The sequence below is a fragment of the Ursus maritimus genome, unplaced genomic scaffold (genome assembly GCF_017311325.1).
Source record: "Ursus maritimus isolate PB19 unplaced genomic scaffold, ASM1731132v1 scaffold_9, whole genome shotgun sequence".
NCBI classification, from domain to species: Eukaryota; Metazoa; Chordata; class Mammalia; order Carnivora; family Ursidae; genus Ursus; species Ursus maritimus.
This window is the reverse complement of record NW_024427107.1, coordinates 60599373-60622573: the sequence shown is the minus strand read 5'-3', so window position 1 is coordinate 60622573 and position 23201 is coordinate 60599373. Positions and strand designations below refer to the sequence as shown.

The 23201-nt window shown below is 40.3% G+C and overlaps 1 long non-coding RNA gene across 1 annotated transcript in view; it reads right to left on the bottom strand.

Moving 5' to 3' along the window:
* LOC103661591 overlaps positions 1–22149 on the bottom strand; it is a 33753-nt gene extending 11604 nt beyond the window's left edge. The window contains exons 1-3 of the long non-coding RNA XR_568190.2: positions 21816–22149; positions 11537–11697; positions 5602–5718 (exon numbers count right to left, since the gene is read on the bottom strand). This is a non-coding gene — a long non-coding RNA (uncharacterized LOC103661591). The remainder of the gene's footprint in view (positions 1–5601; positions 5719–11536; positions 11698–21815) is intronic.
* Between the last annotated feature and the right edge of the window lie 1052 nt (positions 22150–23201).

The window sequence follows — 23201 nt, the reverse complement described above, 5'->3', positions numbered from 1 at the left end:
CTTTTCATGCTCATTCTCTTAACATCTTTCAAATTAGGCCTTAATATTCCCGTTTTAAAGATAAAGGACTATCACCAAAAGAGAATACGTTACATGCCCCCCATTTCATTGCAAGTGAGTCACAGAAACTCCATTTTTTCTTTTCAACCTTGATATTTCATTCTATCACACTGGCTCAAAGACCTTGGGGAAGTCAGAATGGTCAATGAAGAATCAAGGAGTGTTTTTTTGTATTTAATGTTCTCAGCATTTCCTTTTGGCCTTAAGTGTTGAGAGGAAACTAGTTTCACACAATTCTGCGTTTTGCCCACAGACATTGATCTCATGCACTAGCTACCTATTCTTTATCCATCCCAAGTAGGTGACTAGAAATTCAATTCTGACACAGACCTTCTAGGTTAAGGGCAAAGTCCTCCACAAGACTGCCTCCATTTCAGAGGTTAGCCACCAGCCACAAGACTTTACACCATGGAAACTTCTGACAGAATGGCTATAAAAAAGGGGTTCCCCATGCCCCCAGATTCAATGATTTGCTGGAATGACTCTCAGAACTCAGGAAAGCACCATAATTTTGATTATACTTTTTATAAAGGATACTCCTAGGGCTAAGATCCAGGAGGGTCCCAGATAGGGAGCTTCTATGCCCTTTCCCGGGACAACCAGATGCATCACCCTCCCAGCACAGCAATAATGTGCTTACTAACCAGAAAAGTCCACTGTCTGGAGTTTTTATTGGGGTTTCATTACATGAGCATGATTGATTGAACTCAAATTTCCAGCCCTCCTCCATGCCACAGGTGTCAAGATAGCTCAAAGTCCAAACTCTCTAATCTTCTTTCTTCCTCCCTCCCTCTTTTCTCTTTCTTTCTTTCTTTCTTTCTTTCTTTCTTTCTTTCTTTCTTTCTTTCTTTCTTTCTTTCTTTCTTTCTTTCCATCCTTCCTTCCTTCTTTCCATCCTTCCTTCCAAGATTTTTGTTTATTTGTTTGAGAGAGAGAGAGAGAACACAGAGGGAGAGGGAGAAGCAGACTTCGCTGAGCAGAGAGTCTGATGCAGGGCTCGATCCCAGGACCCTGAGATCACGACCTGAGCCGAAGGCAGACACTTAACCAAGTGAGCCACCCAAGCACCCCATGGTTGGTCTTTCTTGTGCCAGCCCCCACACTAAAATCATCCAGGGGCCTACCTTGAGCCATTTCATTAGCATAAAAATGATATTCTTTATCACTTAGGATAGTCCAAGGATTAGAGTCTCCCTCCCAGGAACAAATGCCAATCAAATTCTTTATTCTACGCCATTGCTCTATTCCATCCCACTCCCCAAATTTGTTCTGTTTTCTAGCACCTTCAGTTCTGTGAGGCGCACTGCCAACCACCCTTTAAGCCTGTCACAGCTGAAAACCCGGAGTTGTCCAAGTTTCCTGGATTCATCCTCTCCTCTCAACTTCTACTGCCACCATTACCACTGCCATTCAGAACTCAAACCCTCAGGAGCCTAAGTTGTTGTGAACTTCTTGACTGTTTTGTCTGCCCACTTTCATTTACTTCAATCCTTCTTGCACACAACTATCAGATCAATCTTCCTTAAACACCCAAGTAATTAGAGGTGATTTGTTCCTCTAAGTAGTTTGAATGAGAATCTGTTTTCTCTATGCTGCACTTCCTTGACTTTTGCTCAAAGTGGAGACCAAGAAAATCACCAGTGTGCCAAATAGTCTTGAGGAAAAGTACACAGTATGGTAACTGGAATGAGCACTGATTCTAGAGTCCAAAATATTTGGGTTTGAATCCAACTCAACTGCAGGCTACAGATGCCTACCATTGTAGAGGCACTGCACAGGGCAGAGATGTGAGGTGTGCAGTACATAGACACTTATACACAGAAAATCGAATCTGCAGCTAAATGGGTATTTTTCACACTCACCACACATTTCTCTAAACCCTTCCTTTTTAAGGCACTATGCTAATTTCCTATTGCTGCTGAAACAAATTACCATGAACAGGGGTTTGAACAATATGAGTTAATTTTATTATAGTTTTGGAAGTCAGAAGTCCGGAACGAGTTTCACCAGAATAAACGCAAGATGTTGGCAAGGCTGTGTTCATCCTGGACGCTCTGGGGTAGCACCTGTCTCCCTATCGTTTCCAGCTCAAGGCTACCTGCATTCCTTACATCCGTTCTCCATTTTCAAAGCCAGCTAAATCAGGCCAAGTCCTTCTCAGGCTACCATCTCCCTGCTTCTCTTTCCTCTGCCTGTTTCTTCCACCGTGAAGGACCCACGTGACTATACTGGGTCCACCTGAATATTCCGGGCTAATTCCCCATTTTAACATCAGCTAATTAACAACCTTAACATAGCCACACCCTTACTTTCCCTTTATCAAATAAGGCAACATATACAGAGATCCCTGAGATTGGGAAATGGGCATCTTTGGCAAAGGGAGGGCAAGTCTCATGCCAAGTTCAGGTGAAATATTACCTAGGAAGCTTATCCTCATGTCTCTCATTTGTATTGCTCTCTTTCCTCTAATTCAGTAGTTTTCAATTTTGTCACCTGTGACACTTCAAAAAATATTGATGTCTGGCTCCCATTCTTGAGACTGGGGGGTTAAATTGGTCCCAGGTGTGACCTGAGTGAAAGACATTTTTACAAAGCTCTCTCAGTGATTCTAATATGCAGCCAAGGTTGAGAACTACTGCCCCAGCAAATGTCTGTGTTTTCATCTTATCTGCCAATGTAGAGAGGAGGGATCAAAGGATAATTAAAAGGAAGACTGCAAAATGCCTGTATTCATACCTCTTGGCTCCACTCTTAACTAGCGGTCAAACCTTGAGCTCTTTAAGCAATCCCTTGGTGCCTCTGTTTTTCATTTGCAAACTGGGAGGGATAAAAAGGCCCCTCAGCTTTGTTGAGAAGGTTGAATGACAGACTGTACATAAACGTGTTTAGTGGGGCACATGCCTTATCTTTGAAACTCACCTAGAAGCTCTGCCTGGGCATGACCAACTGCTCTTTCTGTGGTTCTCAAAAAATACTTGTTATTTGATGGATAGAAAACAAGCAAGTGTGGCCAAACCACATGATTGCAGCTCTTTGAGCCATAAATCTTATTTTAGTTTATTTTTAGGATAGTTTTGTCATATCTTTACTCTCCAAATATCTTCAACCAGTGTAAGCTGAATGTACATTAGAATCTTTTTGGAAGCTTTTAAAAGTATCAGGGTCAGGGTCCAGCTCCCCCCTCCTCCCTGAGATATTAACTCAGCTGGAGCCCAGACATCAGTATCTTTTAACCCTTCAGGTAATTATAATACAGAGCAAGGGATTCCAATCTCAGACCTGGACTAGATGTCTACAACTGTTGCACTCTGAGTACATCTAACAAAGGTAATGACTTATCCCTGGGGATGCCATGGTGGGAAATGACTGGGAAAGAGTGTGGGAAATGACTGGGAAAGAGTGTAGTAAAAGGGAAGTAGGAAAGGGAAGGGATTTAAAAAGAGTAAGAGGAAGGGAAGAAGGAAGGGAGAGATGGAGAGGGAGAGAGAGACCAGAAACAGAGAAAGTAAGGAAAGAAAGATGGTCAAGTACACTTGAAAGTTATCTCTTGATGACTTGTTGGTACTCATGCTACGAATTAACTATGTTCTTCCACCCCAACTGGGCCTTCAGGAGAGATGGGTAACCATGTAAAGAATCTCATTAGAGTGGAGATTCTATGTCCTTCCCACAGAATGTACTCAAAATCTGTTTCAGCAAACCCGACCCCAACAGCTGCACAGATCTGTTCTGTGGCCACTGAGATAGGTAGTGCTGGCAGTTGTGTAAAAAAAGACTTAAGCTGAAAGTTTGGGGCTATTCCTTAAACAACCCCAGAGAAGAAATTCCTTGCTCATCCTGGGTAGTACACAGGTCACTATGAGGACGGCAAGGAACGTGAGTCAGAGGAGACAATTACTCAAGAAAGTTGCCCAATCTCCTAACATCCGGTGGTGCCAAGAGGCTCTCAGTAACCTCAAGGTGACTCCCAGGCAGGTGGCCAGAGCACAAAAAAGGTTCCTCACTCCTGCAAAAGGATCTGTAGCAAAAACCGTATCACAACTTGCATTGACATATCTATTATCATGTAGAAAATTCTTTCGCACTTATGATCTTATCTGATTTTCCCCCCCAGGGGGGAAAAACACCTTTGTAAGATACATGGGTTAAATATTATCCCCATACTGGAGATGAAGACTCAATTCTTGGGCAGTGAGTGACTGATAGAGATAACCCTCTCTTCTTTCTGGATGTATCCTTCCCTAAGGAAAGCATAATTAATCACGACATAGATGATTACAAATAAACTGTAAGTATTTAAAACCAACCAATTATCAAGGTGTTGAAAATCAGCACCAGTGGGGCACCAGTGAGGCTCCTCTCAGAAGGAAAGGTGAGCCCGGGGAGGTGTTTTGATATGAAATAACAGCAAGTTCCACTGGGAAATGGAAATTTAATATAAACAGTGTATTTTACCAGCAAAAGAAGATTATATATAACAGACCACTACACATATATTTCCGGAGTGATCATGAAACCTCATTTACCAAATGTTACTATGTTACAGGTCAGACATTTTACTGATACTAGTTACTGATTATTAAATATCTAAATAGAAGAATAAGACAAGATTCTTGACATGCATTAACAATCCAATCCTAACAACTGCCCTATTATATAGGTCATTATTACAAGATTATTCTCCATTCATGTACAAAGAGACTGAGGCCCATCAGGCCAGGGCCCCACAGCTGGCGGATGGCAGGGCCATGATTCAGACCCAGGTCGCTCTGACTCCCAGCTCATGCTTTTTCCGCTGCTCTATGCCATCTCCTCTAAGCCCATAATTAAGCAAAATAATATGCTCTTCACAAATGAAAAGATCTCATGCACGAAAGTGACGAGATGACTTTTGGTTGATGGGCTTCCAAATATGCGGCAGATCCTTTTTCTGGAAACCGCATTTGGCATAAGGGGGCCTAAAGTCCAGACAGTTTTCATGACGTAACTCAAGGTCTCCGTGAATGTTAGCCTTGAGTCTGAAATAGCTCTGAGCCCTCCCATCCTGGCATCTTCCCTGCAACGCCCCCTAGTCCCCCCAGCCAAGCTCAGACTGCCCACAGGACTTGCAGGTGGGTGAGCTGACAGTGCTGGTGGGGTTGGAAACCAGGTACACCCTGATCCCCTTCTTCATCCCAGTAACTATTTCCAATGCTCTCACTCTCTCTTGGAGCTTATTCTCGGCTCTGTAGGCCTTCATGTTTGTTTGTTTTGCTTTCAGGTTTAAAAAGGACTCTTAGCAGCAGTTCAAGACTTTCATAAAATTAATCCATGGTCGCTTAGAGCCATCCAGAGGGCTGCCGGAAAGGAATGACCCTCTGCGAGGCGGTGCCTGAGACTGGATTTTGAGTGTGATCTGGTTTTGCATAAAACTCGTCTTCATGGTGTTTCTCTATATCTCCATTCCCATCTACCTTGTCTTAATCAAAGAGCATTTCCCCCCAAGTCCTAAATTCAGCCAACTGTACACCCCACGGTTCTCACCGCACCGAACTGCCTTACCCGTGAGTCCCAGTGACTCTGTAGCTCTGGTTCCTCAGCTGGTCGCCATCTCCCTCAGTCTTCCTTGGCCCCAGGCCTTGTCTTCCTTGAGACCCTTTTCCTACCAGGGTTTAGTTTCTGTCAAAATGAAAGCAATAAAAAGTAGTGAGAGGGGGAATTGGAATAACAGTCTAAAGAAGTCAGTCTGGGTTTATTTACTTCCCCTTCCCTTACTCAGCTGACGAGGTCACCGGCGACTAGTCACCTACTTGTTGGAAACTCCTTTTGTCATATATAAAGCAGAGATCACAGTAATATGTGTCCTACTTATCTCACAGACCTATAGTAAGGATCAGAAGCAAGAGGAGACAAAAAAGAACCCAGGAAAATGTGAGGGAAGCATTACTGCCACTCCCATGACTGCAAACTGTCTCACGGAGCTCCCTTTGACAGAGGAGAGGCGGAATTGAAGGGAATTATCGTATGTTGTCATGCGATGGCATAAAGTGCAGAGAGTCAAGGGGGCCTGGAGGAGGGATCCTGGCTGATGTCTGGGATAGGGGATGCAGCCAAGCTCCAGGAAGAATCCACAGAGGAAGTCAGATTTAAGGTGGCCATGATGGCTGAATGGGCATTCTCTGAGAAAACAAAGGAACAAAGAGTATCTCAGGACCAAAGACCAGCACATATAAAGAGCTGCTTATGCTAACATAAATCCTGTCACCTAAGTGCCAGTGAAGGCACAATGGCTTTAAGCAGAGAGTGGAATAATAAGAAGCATGTTTAAGAAAGATTATTTTAGAGACAGTGGGGCAAGGAAAACAAGAGAAAAATTAGTTGTTGTTGTTATCATTATTAGTATTATAAAAGATTATCTCTCATGTGAGCCTGAATAGAGATTAAGTATGAGTTGAGTCAAGAGTTCAATTATCCTCCGCATGAAGGAAAGAGAGTGAACCCTGGGGCAAGACTGGGAAGGGGAAGAGACATTGGCCTTTGTTCCAAGGTAAGGTGATGCCCCAGAGTAGGATAAAGGCTCTCTTTCTAGGGAGTGGAGATTCCTACTGTCAGTAAGCTCGAGAAGGAGCTGATGCTGGAAAACAAACGGAGCCCAGGATGACAAAACTCATCTCTGAACCTGGACTCAAAGGTGTCTAGATAAGTTCAAAGACGTTCTTTTGCAGGACAAATGTCTTCTGACATAGAAAGATAGCCCTGGAGGCAGGCCAGGAGGCCCCTGAGAGGGACCCCAGGAGAATGCCCTTGGGTCTCTCATGCCTAAGTGTCTCCACATCAAATAGCAGTTGTATTTCCCCCTGATTTAAGAGCCTTCTCTTATCCCAGAGCCATTGGTCCTGTCATGAAAACTTAACTGGTCTCAGCTGTGCCGAAAGAAGAATGAAGCTGGCCCAGGCCGGAACCACAGTGATAGAGAAAAGCAGTGAGGATAATGGTCAATGTTTATTGAGGCAGGAATAGAGTTAGGAGTTTAGGCGGATTACTTTATTATCTCAACAACCTTGAGATTAGAGAACTGCAGTTAACCTCATTTTGCAGGTAAGAAATCTAAGGTTTAGAGTGGTTAGAGAATGTGCCCAAATCACACGGCTGATATGCAGCATTCTGTCTCCAAAGACAATTCTGCTTGCTGCCACCCTGGACTGTCTCTCCCAGCTTTGGTCCAAGAGAGCAACGGCCATAGCCATGCATGGAGTGGAAACAAAGGAGCCTGACAGTATCATGGGGAGCTGTCTGAGATGGAGCAGCCTTGGGGGGTCCACGGCTGAAAGATGCCAGTGCAGGCAACAATGCACAGTGACATTGGGACGGTGGGAGATGGGCCCTGGGGCTTCTCTGAGAGCCAGAAGAAAGGTCAGGAAACCTCAAAGTGAAGACTAAGCCCCCGTTCAGAGTGATGAGTGGCAACAAGCTGCTGGACTTCAGCCTACCCAATGTGGCCATCTTTATGCCTACCAGCTGGCGAGGCCTGAAGGACTTCCAGCTTGCCATCACATGGTCATGAGCATTGTTTTCACAGAGGAGAAAAGAGGAAAATATCAAGAAATTACAAAGTGGCCCATAATCAAATTTCAAACCTGAAAATTCCTGAGAAAAACTCAATTCTACATAGATTTAAACGAATGACACGCTGATAGCGTGCTGGTTTTAGAGCCCTCTGACTTAATCTGCTGTCCTATTATCAACTCCACTGTTACTAATGGATTTTCTTTGGAACTCAATACTAGCAGTGCAAGGAAGAAACTGGCCGCAGCACCAGAAGAATCTTTAAAGGCAAATAACATTAATATCTACCCACAGGGCCTCAAAGACATGTGGTTGCCTTCCAACCCAGTCCCCAGGAGGCTGTCTGGAGTCTTAGCTTCTCAAGGTGAAGCCTCTCCACTTCCATAACCTCCACAGAACGTTCCACAGTTCATAGATGACCCCCCCACAGGAACTATTCCAAATAAGGGAGCCGCATCCAAGATTCCTATCACTCAAAATGTAGAAATCGAAGTCATCATTATCAACAGCAGCAGCATCTGGAAGCTTGTTAGAAATGCAAGATCTCAGGCCCCACCAAAGACTTAAGAAATCCGAATCCTCGTTTAACAAGACCCCCAGGCGATTTGTGTGCATGTTACATTAAGAAGCATAGCTTCAGATTGCCTGAGATCTCTAAATATCAGGTACCACACGGGATGTAATATCTGTATTACAACATTAACTTGAGTATGGGTTTGTTCTGCTCAAATAATTAATAAATCCACTGACTACTGACATCTCAACATGTGTCCCTTGCTCTTGCTCGGCTAAGCACTGTTGGTGATACAAAAAAAAAGTCAAGATATGATGCCTGTCGACAGCAAGCCTATAGTTCTGTTGGAGAAAAAAAATAAATATGCTCAGAATGACCCTGTCACTGCTCTGCATAAAATAACCAGGATTTGCCGATGCCAACGGGATGAAGTCCCGTTCTACTGCCGCAGAACATCAGAAGCCTTTCAAGAGCCTGGAGCACACCTTCCTCCCCGATCTTATCCATGGCCACTGCCTTTCCCTCAGTGCTTTGCCACAGCCATACTGACCCTGACGGTCCTAGGATGTGCAGACCTTGCTCCCATCTCCATGCGTTGCCCTTGCAGCATGACCCTGCCCCTTCCGGCCCTTCCCCTCCTTATGATCCCTCCATTGGATTCTGTAGGCGTACCAAAGAAAGCTTTCCTTTGGCTTCAAATTTGAGGGAATTGTTGCCCCTTTCACACATTCCCATTGCAAGTTCTGTTTTTGACTGTCTTCTAGGTATAAGGTCTGGTCAAAAGAAGTAAAAATGGTCTATGAAACAGCTATAAATCAGTAATGCAGTCCATCACATTGCTCTCCACCTCAAACACACCTAGAGCCCAGTCCCAGGACAGAAGTGCCCTGATCCTTCTCCCCGACTTCCCTGCAGATGATCTGACCTACTGGCTAGTCCTGAGGGAGCCAGAGGCTCCGTCCTCCTGGGATACCCCTCCACACCTCCTGCATTTGGGACACTCCTGCTCATCCTTTACATCTCGTCTCAAATACAACATTACCTAGGAAGCTTCCCCTGCTTCCTGGAAGTATGTTGGTCCTTCTCATCCCAGTTCCAACATCACTTTGTATCTGAGAAATTATCTGGTTGATTGTGTATCTTTGCTTGCCTGTCTCTCCCACCTGACTCAGTTTTTCTAGGACAGAGACTTATCTCCTAAGGCACGAATAGGACTGCTGGCGTATTCTTAGGGTTCTGCATATCTGGCAGAAAATAGAACAGTGTTTCCTAACCCCTGCTAATTAATCATCAGAATCAACCACATGTCACTTGAAAATCCATATTCCTGTGCTTCATCCCAAAAGATCCTGCTTCTATAAGCCTAATACTGCATTCGGGTATCTCTATTTTTCAAATGCTCTCCAGATAATTCTGATCTGCAACCAAGATTTAGAAACACTGCAGGAGACCCTTACTAAAGTTTGTTAGTGATGGAATTATCCATCCTCTATACCTGGGCATAAACCACTGCTTTTCTAGATAAACCTGAGGTACCTTGATTGGATTGCCCTGGTCCTTTCTGGCTAGATGCACACCTTATACCTATCCACATCCTGATATCAATGCACTGATAGTAAGAAGTATATGTACTTATGGGCTCAGTTGTGTGTGGTTCTCTATGTATAATAGGAGGCAGAGAAGAATATGATGGGTGTGTAATTGCAGTAGAATAATGGCAGAGACCTTTCAGGCACACCTCCTCTTCCCTGTCCAATATTCCCAAGATATCATGCCCATACCTCTACAACATCATCCCTTAACTTTCCTGGGGTGAGAATATCTGTGCTTAAACTACACTGCCCCTGCCAGACTCCCTGAAGGAAGGGCTATTCTCTTTGGTGCCATGATCTCGACTCAGATCCCAGTGCCTGCCACATAATAAGTGCCCAATAAAGGTTTGATGACTCCTTAACTCCACTCAGACCAAATGTCTGAATGAATAAATGAGTGAATGAGAGGCATTGGATAGATGCAAAGGAGGAAGAAAAACATTCCTACAGGAGTGGGGATTCAGAATCAAGGTGTTCACAGGTCTAAGAAGAGAATGAGATTGGTACATGCATAAGACAACTAGATATGAGTTTTTGAAGATAGCTCCTCCACTTTGGAGAAAGTTGGAGACCTTTGTGGTTCCTTTCCATGGGATTCTAAGAGTGGACTGCTGTACTGTGCAGGAGGGAGCTGTCCTGAGAGTCAAGTAGAGTTATTCCTAACTCTGTCATTGAATTTCTATGTTTCTATCAACAAAGGGAAGAAAGAAAATGAAAGGGAATATTTACTTAGTATATATTTTTTGCCTGGTGCTTTGCACTATCTCCCCGGATAGCAGTGGTAGCTTCTTATGCTATTACTGTCACCTTTCTGCTGATGGAGAGAAAGTAAAAGAGTTTAAATGACTCTGACAACTTGTTCTTTTCCCTGCATACTTCGCTGCTTCCATTCACTTAAGCTATCTGGGCCTCCATTTCCATAACTTGAAAATGAATGGATTGTGTTAGATTACATCTCAAGTCTTTTTGGTTCTAAAATCAATGGGTTTACCTTTGCTGTGGGGTTTCTCAACCTTGAGGCAACTTCCTTTGAAGCCTATTACTTAGTACCACACTACGCACCTTTCAGTGATTGCTTGCTAAATGAAAGAATTGAGTTTAATCAACTGGGCAGCTCTGGGACATAAAGACAGTATAACATTTTGTTCTAGTTAAAAAAGGTTTGCTCACCATCCCTGAACAAACCTTGCATATTCTTGTTTCTTCACTTTTGCCCATAATTTGCTCTCCACTTACCAAAATTCTACTCTGTCTTCAAAGTCTAACCTGATTCCCCTCTTGCACGAAGGCTTCTCTGGCTGCCAATGAACCAGGCAACATGGAAAGGAGGATGGGATTATTGCAGTTGATTTACCGATGGAGTCAGTCACATCTAAACCTTGGGCTGCTCCATAATTAGGGAATGGATGATGGGAGGCAACCTCAGGGTCCAATATATTTCCTCAAGGGGATTTAAAGAAGAGTCCAAAATTGCTCTCCCTAGAATCTCTGGGCTTTAAAGGACCCCAGTATCACCTTAGAAATAAAATGACTGTGGGGCGCCTGGGTGGCACAGCGGTTAAGCGTCTGCCTTTGGCTCAGGGCGTGATCCTGGCGTTCCGGGATCGAGCCCCACATCAGGCTCCTCTGCTATGAGCCTGCTTCTTCCTCTCCCACTCCCCCTGCTTGTGTTCCCTCTCTCGCTGGCTGTCTCTGTCTCTGTCAAATAAATAAATAAAATCTTTAAAAAAAAAAAAAAGAAATAAAATGACTGTATCTAGTTAAAAAATCTCCATCACCTCTAGCTTTTACACACTTTTCACTACCAACCTCTGCCATCACATACCATTAAATCCGCACGCACCCAGCTCCCTCACATGGAAGATGTCCCTCTGCCTGGAGTACTGGTGGAAAATCACTGAAGAGGACTGACTTTATGCATTACATCTCTGCCCGAGGACATCCTGAAGAGGTCAGGTCACTCTCCATGCAAGCAGAATCACCTGTCTGATGGAAACATTTCTTCTTTGGAATATGCTTTTGCTCATCCTCAGTAAAACAAGATGGAATTAGCATTACATAGCCACAACCAACAAAACTGAAGTGCTTACTCCCAAGAATACACGCATATTATGATCTCCGACATGCAACACAGATGACTAGGGGATATGTTAAATATTCTGGCTCACCGCGCTATATGAATCATAGTGAATGACTGCTCCTGGGAGCTTTAAAATCAGACAATAATTTTTTGTCCTTTGAAGGTTATCATTTAACATTTGCTCACTTTTGTGTCCCTGACGTACGGCATAGTGACAAAACGAGTCATTCGGTAAATATTTGTTGACTAAATCCTACAATCAATGGATTCATCTCTATTTCTTCTACTTTTCTTTCCCCTAATATGACTCTGAAAATGTGTCATCAATATAATAAACACATTAATTTAACACTGGAAAACCTGAGTCACATAATGGAAGAAACCTGTGTCCCCAGGGCTTTGCTAATGTTTCTGGAGTTATACTTGTAATTCATCTGTTTTTACATGCCTCTCTCCTCCACTGGACATGTGTTTTTTAAGGGAGGTGACTGTCTTACTCATCTCTGTATCATCCACATTTATTACAGTGCTCAGCTCATAATAAGTTTAGTAGTTGTTTATTAAATGAGTGAGTAAATATATTTCTAAAATGATTGCTGTGCCTACATTGACTTCCTGGCCCCTCCTCGTCCCTATCCTAGTTTTTTTTTAGAATTCTCAGCTACTTCTCTGTTGTATTTAGACAAGCAGCTTGTGGGAAAATTAAAAGTAAATCCTTCTTACAAAAAGTAGAAACTCCTGATAGAAATAATTTTTAAATGTCTTTTAAATCACAAAATCGTAATGCTTGAAGGAACATCAGAAATCTTTCAAACATAAATAATATATTGAAACCTACCTAGCAATAAAGTGAAATTGGTATATCTGTTTTATAAGACTATGTATGCTATATAAAAAACGAATACTTAGAAAAAACATGAACAACAATACATAGGAGAAATTAAAACACAAGGGATAAACATATAGAAAATCTTTCCCACAGATATTGGTAGGGAGTGTGGGGGGTCTAAGAGCTATCATGCTCTACTCATAGGAATACAGACTGGTGCTACCACTCTGAAGAGCCAACTGGCATTACTGGCTTTATATGCACATAACCCAAGATCCTGAGTGAATACCCCAAAGAAATTCTCACATAACATCGGAGCAACTCAGAGAATTTGACAAGGAGTCAGAGGCAATCTGAGCATCCATCAATTGGAGAATGATAGATAAAATATGATGCACACATCCCAGGAAATTTAGTATGGCAGTACAAGCTACAAATCAGATTTTCACATAGCAACAGTACTTATTGAGACACAAGACCATTTATGTAAATGAATAATACATATACACAAAGCAAAAGATATTTTGCAATAACATATACAACCCAAAACAAAACAACCCACTTTAAATACATGATGATGGTAATCTATAATGGGAAGGGGTTAGGAATATAGGACAACTGGGAATAAATAATTTCAAAATAAGAGGGAGGCCATATGGCCCACAGATGAAAATGTTCCATGAACTAAGCAATCTGATCAACTCAAGCCCAGTACTGGAGGTCCCAAGGAAAAAATTATATGAAAAGAAAAAAAAATGTTAAAACTTGCTAGTAATAAAATTAATGTAAATTAAAACCATACACTTACCAAAATAATAAAAGATGTATTTTACTTGAATCAATAACCCCATTTTTGTCATTTACCCAGGATAAATAAATAATGATCAGCACTGCTATTTAACTTTAATTCCATAGGTATAATCCAATATAGTTAAGCAAAAGAAAAAAATTAAAGGTGTAAAAATTTTTAAAAAGTACTATTTATTATTTTACTGTATATTTGAAAAACCAAAGAGAATCAACTGAAAAAGATTTTTAAAATTTTTTGTAGGGTTTTTTTTTTGTAATTTTTTATATTACAAAGAATAAGCAGATTTGCTAAGACAGGGCACACATTTCAAACTTTCAAATTAGTAGCCCTTCAGATAGGATCAAAACTAGTTTGTAGGTGTAAAGAAAAAAGACTCCAACCACAATGGAACAACAACAAAAACAAATTTACCATTAGTGTTTAAGATCTAGAGAATGAAAATATAGAGGTCACATTTAGGCAAACAGGCTTGAGCAACAGAATGCAGAAAGGGCCACAGTGACCACCTGACTGAACACACACAGGCCTATGGGGAGACCCACCTCGAAATATCCACAGGCCCTAACTAACCAATGGGCTACTTACAACTAGGCACAGTTCCCCCAAAAGGGAAGATTCCATATGTCCCCATACCTCCTCATCTTCCCCCTTTAAAAACAGCCCCCACCCACCTCGTCATGGCAGGCAGCCTCTCCACTGCTGTCCTGTCCACTGCTCCCTTGGGGTGTATTCAATAAACTTTTACCCCCTCTGTTCTTGCCTTGGGTGAATTCTTTCACCGCCCATGCCACAGCTTCTACCCAATTGTCACCCCACACTTGGGGGCCCCCATCCAATCAAGAGACACCCCATTTAGGCACCATAGAAAACTGTAAGATTCTTCTGAGAGACAAAATGAAGACTTAACCAAATGACAAGGCATACCATAATCGTGAATAGAAAGAATAGATGTCAATTCTTTCAAACTCACTCTATAAATGTAGTGTCATTTTACTAAATATACCAACAGGTTTATTTGGGAAACAAAGAGCAAATTCCAAAGCCAATACAAAAGAATAAATAAGGATATCCAGGGCAATTCTAAAAAAGAAGAATATTGAAAAGGGACAACCTTTAATAGATGTTAACATATTGTACAAAGCCAAATAATTTGCAAAGTATATCAAAGGTAGATGAATAGAAAGACCCAGGAAACAGAAAACAACTCAAAAAATGGTCCCAGATGTACACAGGGATTAAGTATAGGATAAAGGTGGCATTTCAAATCAGTGAGGAATAGAAGGATTATTCAATAAACGGTACAAAATAACTAGACGGCCACTGAAAGAGAAGTCCAGTTGGATCAATAATTTAAAAATTAAACCATAAAAGTGCAAGAAAACATTATAGTGATTTTTGATACATAATCTCTAAGTGGCAAAGGTCTTCGTAAACATGACATAAAAACCAGAAGTAATGAAACAAAAAAAAAGTGAAAAATTGACAATAAAAAATTGGAGCATAGCAAAATTCATAGTAACCAAAGTCAAAATTCTCAAGGGCAAAATGAGAAAGAGATTTGCAATTTATATCTTAGAAAACAAGATATATCTTGTTTATACATATCTCCCTGATATATAAAAAACTTCCATAAACATTAAGAAAAAGATCAACAATCCAACAGAAAAATTAAAGGGGTATTTTGAGAAAAAATAATAGCCCTTAAACATATATAACTATGATCAAACTTTTTAGAAGATAAATGAAAATAAAAATTACGGTAAGATACCCCCCCCCAACATATTAGGAAACACTTTAAACATCTATTAATACACGGGTTGTCAAGAAGGTAGGGAAACAGCCATTTTCCTGCACTGCTGGTAAGAATGTAAATTGGCAGCACCTCTAGGGAAAACAATTCATCAGCAGCTATCAAAATTACAATTGCAAATATTTTTGACACAGAAATACCACATCTACATATTCCTTCTACAAAAACACTTGCACAAGTATATTCACTGCTACCCTATTTGTAAGAGCAAAGATTGCAAACTATTGTTTCCAACCCGCCACTGAAACTGTTTTCCTTTATTGCCTTGGGCATAGTAACAATGCTGAGTTTCAAGTTAGTCTCTGAATTCCTGGGACCCCTGTGGATCTGTGTTTATTTCCTTTTGTTTCTGTTAATTTTTCTTCAGGTTGTCACGACTCCCTACTGTGCCTGTTGTTTGGTTGGCTGGTTTTGGTGGCTGGGACTTTCTATTTGTAAAATTGTTTCTAAAAATAATGTGAAGTCGACAGTGGCTACATTCCACAGAGATGCACCTTTCCTTCCGCCCAGAGCTATTAGCAATCTTGAATCCTCTCAATCCAATTTCAGGAATTAAGAGGTGGTGATCAGTGCCTGTGAGGGCTTGCCACTTGGGATTCATTTAATTTTGGGGTTTATTCCCTTGGAGCCCCAGCCCAAAGTTGAGGGGTCACCTTGGAGTGTCCATAACTCCTTGTGGTCCCATGAGGTTGTCACAAAGTCCTCAGCATTCTCCTCGCCCAGGTCTAAAATACCCTCAGAGGCTGGGCTCACAGTCCTGGGTTTCCACTCCCCTCAGCTCCTAACCAAATAATTCCTTCTCTCTGTTTAACCCTCTACCACCTTCAGGTAGATATGTTTGTATATATCTAGCTTTTCTGGTTGTCCTCATGGGACTTAGCCCAGATTATCTTGTGTGATGACCAGGAACAAAATTCCGAAAAACCCTACATGTTCATTAATCAATAAATTATGATCCATTTATTCAACAGAATAAATTATTGTGTATTTATGGTTAAATAACAAAAACGTTAAGGGGCGCCTGGGTGGCACAGCGGTTAAGCGGCTGCCTTCGGCTCAGGGCGTGATCCCAGCGTTATGGGATCGAGCCCCACATCAGGTTCCTCTGCTATGAGCCTGCTTCTTCCTCTCCCACTCCCCCTGCTTGTGTTCCCTCTCTCGCTGGCTGTCTCTATCTCTGTCGAATAAATAAATAAAATCTTTAAAAAAAAAATAACAAAAACGTTAAATAAATAATGGTACATTTATATAATAGAATGCTATTTGGCTACAGAGAAGCTATTTTTTAGGTGCTGATATACACCAATCTTTAAAATATATTGTTTAGTGAAAAAGCAGTGTACAGAACAGTGGACACTGTATGCTATCATTTGGGCATAAAATATCTCTAGAAGTATTCAAAATAATTTAATACTTGGACCATTGGAGCTTAGAAAAGTGAATAGCCAAGGCATGGAAGAGAGAAGAAAATTCTTCAGTTTTTATCATTTTGTATATTTGAAATTTGAAACCAGTAATATATTATCTGTTCAATATAAAAGCAGATAAGATAAACATTAAATGATTAAAAAAATGGGTAAAGCTATGTGTGTGAACCTATTTGTTGCTGCAATATTTATCAGAGCAAAAAATTAAAAGTGACCCAAATGTTCAACTGTAAGGAAACAGTTAATTATATCAAGTGTCACTGATGGCATATTCTGCAATGATATGAAGAATAAATATGGAAGTTATGTAGAAACATGGAATTGCTACTTTTCTATTACTGTGTAATAAATTAATACAAACTTATTGGCATAAAACATCATTTGTTCTCTCATAGTTGTGTAGACCAGAAGTCTCACGTGGTAAAGCTGGGTTCTCTGCTCAGGGCTTCACAAGGCTGAAATCAAATTGTCAGGTGAGCTGAGTTCTCATCTTAGAATTCTGCCTCCCTCATGGAAAATGCATATTATTAAAGAAAGAAAATAGCAATGACTACTAAACATATGCAAAGATATTCAATCTTATGAGTAAGAGAAATTACACCGAAGTACCCTTTCCATCAGTCAGACAGAAAAGGTTTCAAAAATTTGCTAACACACTGGATTGGCAAATGTGTATAGAGACAGATGCTTTCCTACATCATTCTAACTTGTATTAAAATACTGCATATAGCAATATACATAAACTATGATAACAACCAGGTAAAAGGAGGTGCTTGTGTGTGTGTGTGTGTGTGTGTGTGTGAAAGAGAATAAAAGAGACGGTACAAAAATGTTAATAATCACGCGAAAGAATTTGTGTGACTTAATTTTTTGTTAATTTTGAGATTTCTAAGTAAGGTTACTATTTTCTACTATCATTAAAATTGTATTTACAGAGGAAGAACAGTAAATTTTTCTGTTCACTACTGCACACACAAAAAAGAGTAGATTAATTCCAGTGTTCAGATCATTGTTATTTGTTGGTATTGCTGAGATCAGGACACAGTTTCACAACTCCAGGTCCTTTATATGCCATGCTGTCCAGTCTCTTGCTGGAAACTCCAGGCGTACGAGAGTATGACAATTATGGAATGCCTTGTTAACTCCTGTGTGCTCACTACTCGCTAGGTACATTTATGTGTAGTTAACCTTTACAACAATCCTATATGATACATTTTATTTCATAGTCTCACGGGTTTTTAATCCCAGCTCTGATCCAGAAAAACTGCGGGACTTGGCAAGGATTCCACCCCTCCTCACTCAATTTCCTGTTTCGTAAGATGGAATAAGAGTCCTAAGAGTTTTGCAGAAAATGAGCCAGATACCTTTGATACCCTGCCTATATCCTCCAGCACTTAACCACACCCGTACATGCTTAGTCATCTTCCAACTGCCAGCACCTCTGATTCGTTGCCTGAGGTTTTCCTCTGACCAGGAAACCCCTTCTATTCATAAGTGGGAAAGTCTGGAAGTTCTGGAGGAATTAATGCCTTCTACCTTCCTCCAACAGCCCTTAATCAATGAATAACTGGGAAGTGCACAGAAAGTCACTGAGCTACCTCAGCCCCTGGGCAAAATGACTGATGTGCTTGTTCTATTCAATTTCCCATTGTTCCCCAGCAGTATTAATTTCCATTTATCCTCAGAGTAATTCCCTTGACAATATACACTTTTTGTAGTCAGAACATTTAACATGAGATCTACTCTTTCAATGAATTTTTTGAGGGTACAGTACAGTATTGTTAACTATAGACATGATGTTGTATAACAGATCTCTAGAATTTATTCATCATGTATAACAGAAACTTTATACCCATTGAACAACTCATTTCCCCCTTCCCTAAACCCTTAGCAATCATCACTCTACTCTTTGCTTCCATGGGCTTGGCTATTTTAGATATCTCATGTAAGTAGAATTATGAAGTATTTATTCTTCTATGGGTGGCTCATTTCACTTAGCATACAATCCTCTAGGTCCATCTGTGTTGTTCCATATTGCAAGATTTTCTTATTTTTTAAGGCTGAATAATATATTGTATATATACCATTTATTCTTTACCCATTCATCTGTCAATAGACATTTGGGTTGTTTCCACATCTTGACTATTGTGACTAGTGCTACAGGGAACATGACTTTAATCAAGGTGTTGGTCAGGGCTGTGGTCTCATCTGAAGACTTGGCTAGGAGAGGATCAATTCCATACACACAGGCTTGTTAGAAAAATTCAGTTTTCCAGCAGTTATTGGACTGAGGGCCTGTTTCCAGCTGGCTGTTGGCTAAAAGTGTTTTTTGGTTCCTTGCCACTTGCACCTTCCTAATATGGCAGCATGCAAACTGAGAAGGCAATAGAGAGAATTTGCTAGCAAGATGGAAGTCATAATTTTATGTAACCCAATTACAGAAGTGACATCCCATCATCTTTCCCTTATTCTAATGGTTAGAAGCAAGTCAACGGATGAGCCCACATTCAATGGGAAGGGATCGAATGAGGGTGTGACTGCCAGGAGGCAGGGACCTTTGGAAGTCATATTGCAATATACCTGTTATGCTAGTCAATTTTAGATCGTTCTGATAGGAAAGAAAGAGCCAAGGCCTTTCAGAAAAAAAGTCCTTTTTCATTTCTTTGAGGTACTCTTGGAATCTTAACAGGAGATTTCCTTCATGAAATTAGCTTTTCCTTAAGCAAATATATTCTAAGAATGTAAGATGGCTCTAAAACTTTCTGGGTAACAATAAGAAGACAAGAAGGAAATCGAAGTTATTCATGACTAGTTGAATTGCAGAAAACTGGGAGAGTATATTCAATAATTGTGGACCAATCTGGATAATGGATATTGACAAACTTAAATCAACACATATGCATTGAACATACTCTTTTGTAAATAGTAGGGACTGAATACTTATTTGGAAAGAAATCAAATAGAATTAGATTTAAATGTATAGATTTCAATTATCTTTGCTGATATTGTTCATGCATTAACTTTTACCAGGAGACATTCTGCTTCTCCTTACAAATGTAATGAAGAAGAACTTGTTCCTTAAACAGAAATAAAACTGACTATAAAACTGGGAGTCCATGCTATTATTACTCACTCCTGACAGAGCTGTGCTTATAAATTCAAAGGGCTTCCTTCTCTCTAATCTGAGGGGATGTTCCAGTCCACCAAATGAAAAATAAAGCTACCTTCAACAGCAGCCAAGGAGTTAAGAAGCTGGGTATGAAATTGTGTCTCCCTCATTACCTGCAATGCATGGCTGAGATCATTCGCAGTAATGCTTGGAAATCCTCTACCAAAACAATCACAAGGTGGGTTGGGAGTTTATGCCTTTTGACCAGGTCTACAACCCACATCTGCCACAGAGAATTTTAATTGATATTATTCTAGAGAAGAGTTCCTATGCTAGTAGTAAATCAGAAAAAAAAAAAAATTCAACATTGCATTATTCATCATTCTAGCATAAATGAACATAGAATGGATTTGGAGTAGAAAACTACTTTTCAGCAGGGAGAGTGCTTCTACATAATCAGACTATCAACCACAAGGATTAAGGTTTGGGTCCCATATTACAAAAATATATCTGACAAATGAATAAAAATGTTATTTTTTAAGTCACCTTTTCCATAGTACAAATAAGGCAACTGTTTTTTCTTTGTACTGTCTATGATTCGAAAGCACTGCTTTCATTTTTATAACATTAGAATATTAATTATTAAGCCACTGTGTGTATATATATATATGTGTGTGTGTATATATATATATGTATATATATATGTATATACACACATATATATATAAAGAGAGAGGGAGAGAGAGAGAGAGAGAGATTGAGAGGGAGAGAGGGAGAAAGGAAAATCTTCCTGGAAGTTGGAACTAGTTCCCTTATACATTATATGTCTTTGTGATCTGCTTCCTACTTTGTCTTTGTTTTTATTGTGTCTTTCCAGGCAAAGTGGAGAACTGTAATTGACTCTGAGTCAAGAATGTAATTATTCAGATATGTAGGATTTTCTTTTCTTCTTAGAATTTACCAGAGAAGTTCCTTTTGCCAATTAAGGTAAGAAGCCGTTTACATTTTTCAAAAACGTAAGAGAAAAGGGAAGGGGATTTGACATTTATTGAGCATCTCCTATGTGTCAACCATTTTTTGATGTACATACTTTCACTGATCGATCAGTCCTTCAAATAAGTACTGTTGTCCCAATATGATAAACGAGAACACAGAAACTAAGAAAACATGGAAAGAAAGCTAACATTTGCTGAGCAAGTGAATACTAGCATGAGGTACACTTCATGTTTATACATCATTTACATTTTACATATGCATCCCCATGTTACAGTTTTAAAAAAACTTGGGCTCAGAGTTGTTCAATAATTTTTATATATCATACACTTAGTAAGCAGCTAAGTTGAGCTAGAATCTGAGTGGATCTGATTCAATGTATTTTTCCCAATTACATCAAAATCCTTCAGCATAAAATTCTTTAAAAGCTGCTAGCAGAAGCACTGAAGAATTTAGATGGCTTCCAGCTCATGAGAGGAAGGTAGCTATTTATAAAACTGTTGTGTTCCCCAGCAGGGAAAGGCATCTGGGAACATTTCCAGAATTGAATTCATCTATAATTAAATAAATTAAATTAATAAGAGTAAATATTAGAGGCATCTTTCTTGGCTCAACTGTATGCTCCAGTACAGTTCACCAAATCTACTCTATTATCATTTCTTTTCCTTCTTTTTTCTTACTACTAAAATTGTTGAACATTATTGCTTCATTATAATTTGTTTTCTAACTCATCCATCTCCTGTTCTAGAGTAGGAGCTCCTTGGGGGCAGATACCGTGATATATCCGAGGCATCTAATACCTGGCACTTAGCAGATGCTGAATAAAAGTTAAGGGAATGAATGACTGAATAAATAAATGAATTCATTAATAAACAGACATGAAACAACAGGGTACAAAGCCAAACTTATTACCTAGCTCTAGCAAACTTTGGAATAGTCTAGAATATGGCACTCACACTGAAGGTGATGTAATGCCTTCAGGCTGCCTTGAGTTGTACATTTAGCTTGGCAAGTACAGGACTCAGCTTAGTTGAGTGGTACCCACCTCTGTCCCACCACCATTCAAGAAGCTCCAATCTTGATCTGCAGTCACTGAGAGACTCTGACTCTGTGATTCTCTAGGGCATACTTTCCCCCACTTCTTCTTCATTCCTCTGTTCCAAATATACGTGTTGTTTTGACGTTTGCAAAAATGTTAAATGTAGGCTTTCCTTCTGCTCAGAATGCCTACAGATAATATGCAGAGGTTAAGAGCGTGAGTTTCAGGTCAGACTAAATAGCTTCAAGCCTAACTATCATTTATTTATTAGCACGTGACCTTCAAAAAACAGTATGTCTAAGTTTCAGCTTCTCATGCATAGATGGGGATAATATAAGTACTTACCTCAGAGGATTATATGAGATTATACTTACCTCAGAAATTATATGAGATGATGGACCAAATGCAGTGAGCATGGCTCCTAACACTTATTATTTTAATAATAGAATTCAAGTAAGAAATTTTTTATTTGGCTGTCTGGTTTACAAGTACTTATGGACTGAAACCAAGAGAAAAGAGAAATCCCCTTTATCCTCCTAAAAAAGCATTGAGTAGTCTGGTTGCAAGGACAGGAATATCCATGGTTTGGCCCAGCTTTAGATCTTGTGCCCATCTTGGCAATGAGAGTGAGTGCTTTGGTTGCTGACCTGGGTATTGGGGCCTCCTCTGGGGTCTGGCATGGTTGAGGGGTGGGAGGGGGAGTGCTGTCTTACCCAAACCACATGGAATGAGTGAGAGAGGAGGCAATCACTAAAGGAAAATCAGAGCAGAAAGAGCTGCTCTGAAATCCCTACAGGACTAAACCAACCAGGGATAACCAATGTAGGATGATCTTACTAACCAAGAGAAATGAAAGCATCTTCACATGCCTGCTTTCTTGAAAGGCATAACTTCCCAAATTCAAGCTAGTCACTTACCCCAATAGGAAGTAGGCAAATAAAAGGACAGAATTGTGCAAATGAAAGAATCGATTTTCCTCTGCGTATGTCTGTCCTTGTTATAGCTTAACACGACCACATGTAGTCCCTTGTCTCAGGAAAGAATAAGTTAGAGTAACAAAATTCAGACATAAATTGCCAATACTTCCTAATGCAGCTTTTTGTTCCAGAAACTTTTGTAAAAGTCATATTGACACCAAGTTCCAAATAGTACTTACATCAGGCCATTTTGTCCTAGAGTCATTTACCTCTGGGTGGTGGTAGTGGTGATTGGTGGTGTGTGTATGTGTGCATGTGTGTGTTTCAGTGGTGGTGGTGTATGTGTGTATGTTTGAGTGTACCTGTATTTGTGTTTCCTTTATTCTCTTCCCTCACATTTCTCCTCATGAGAAATTTCTCCTCTCAATGGTCATCTTACCACTCAAGCCATCAAACATGGAGGAATGAACACAAT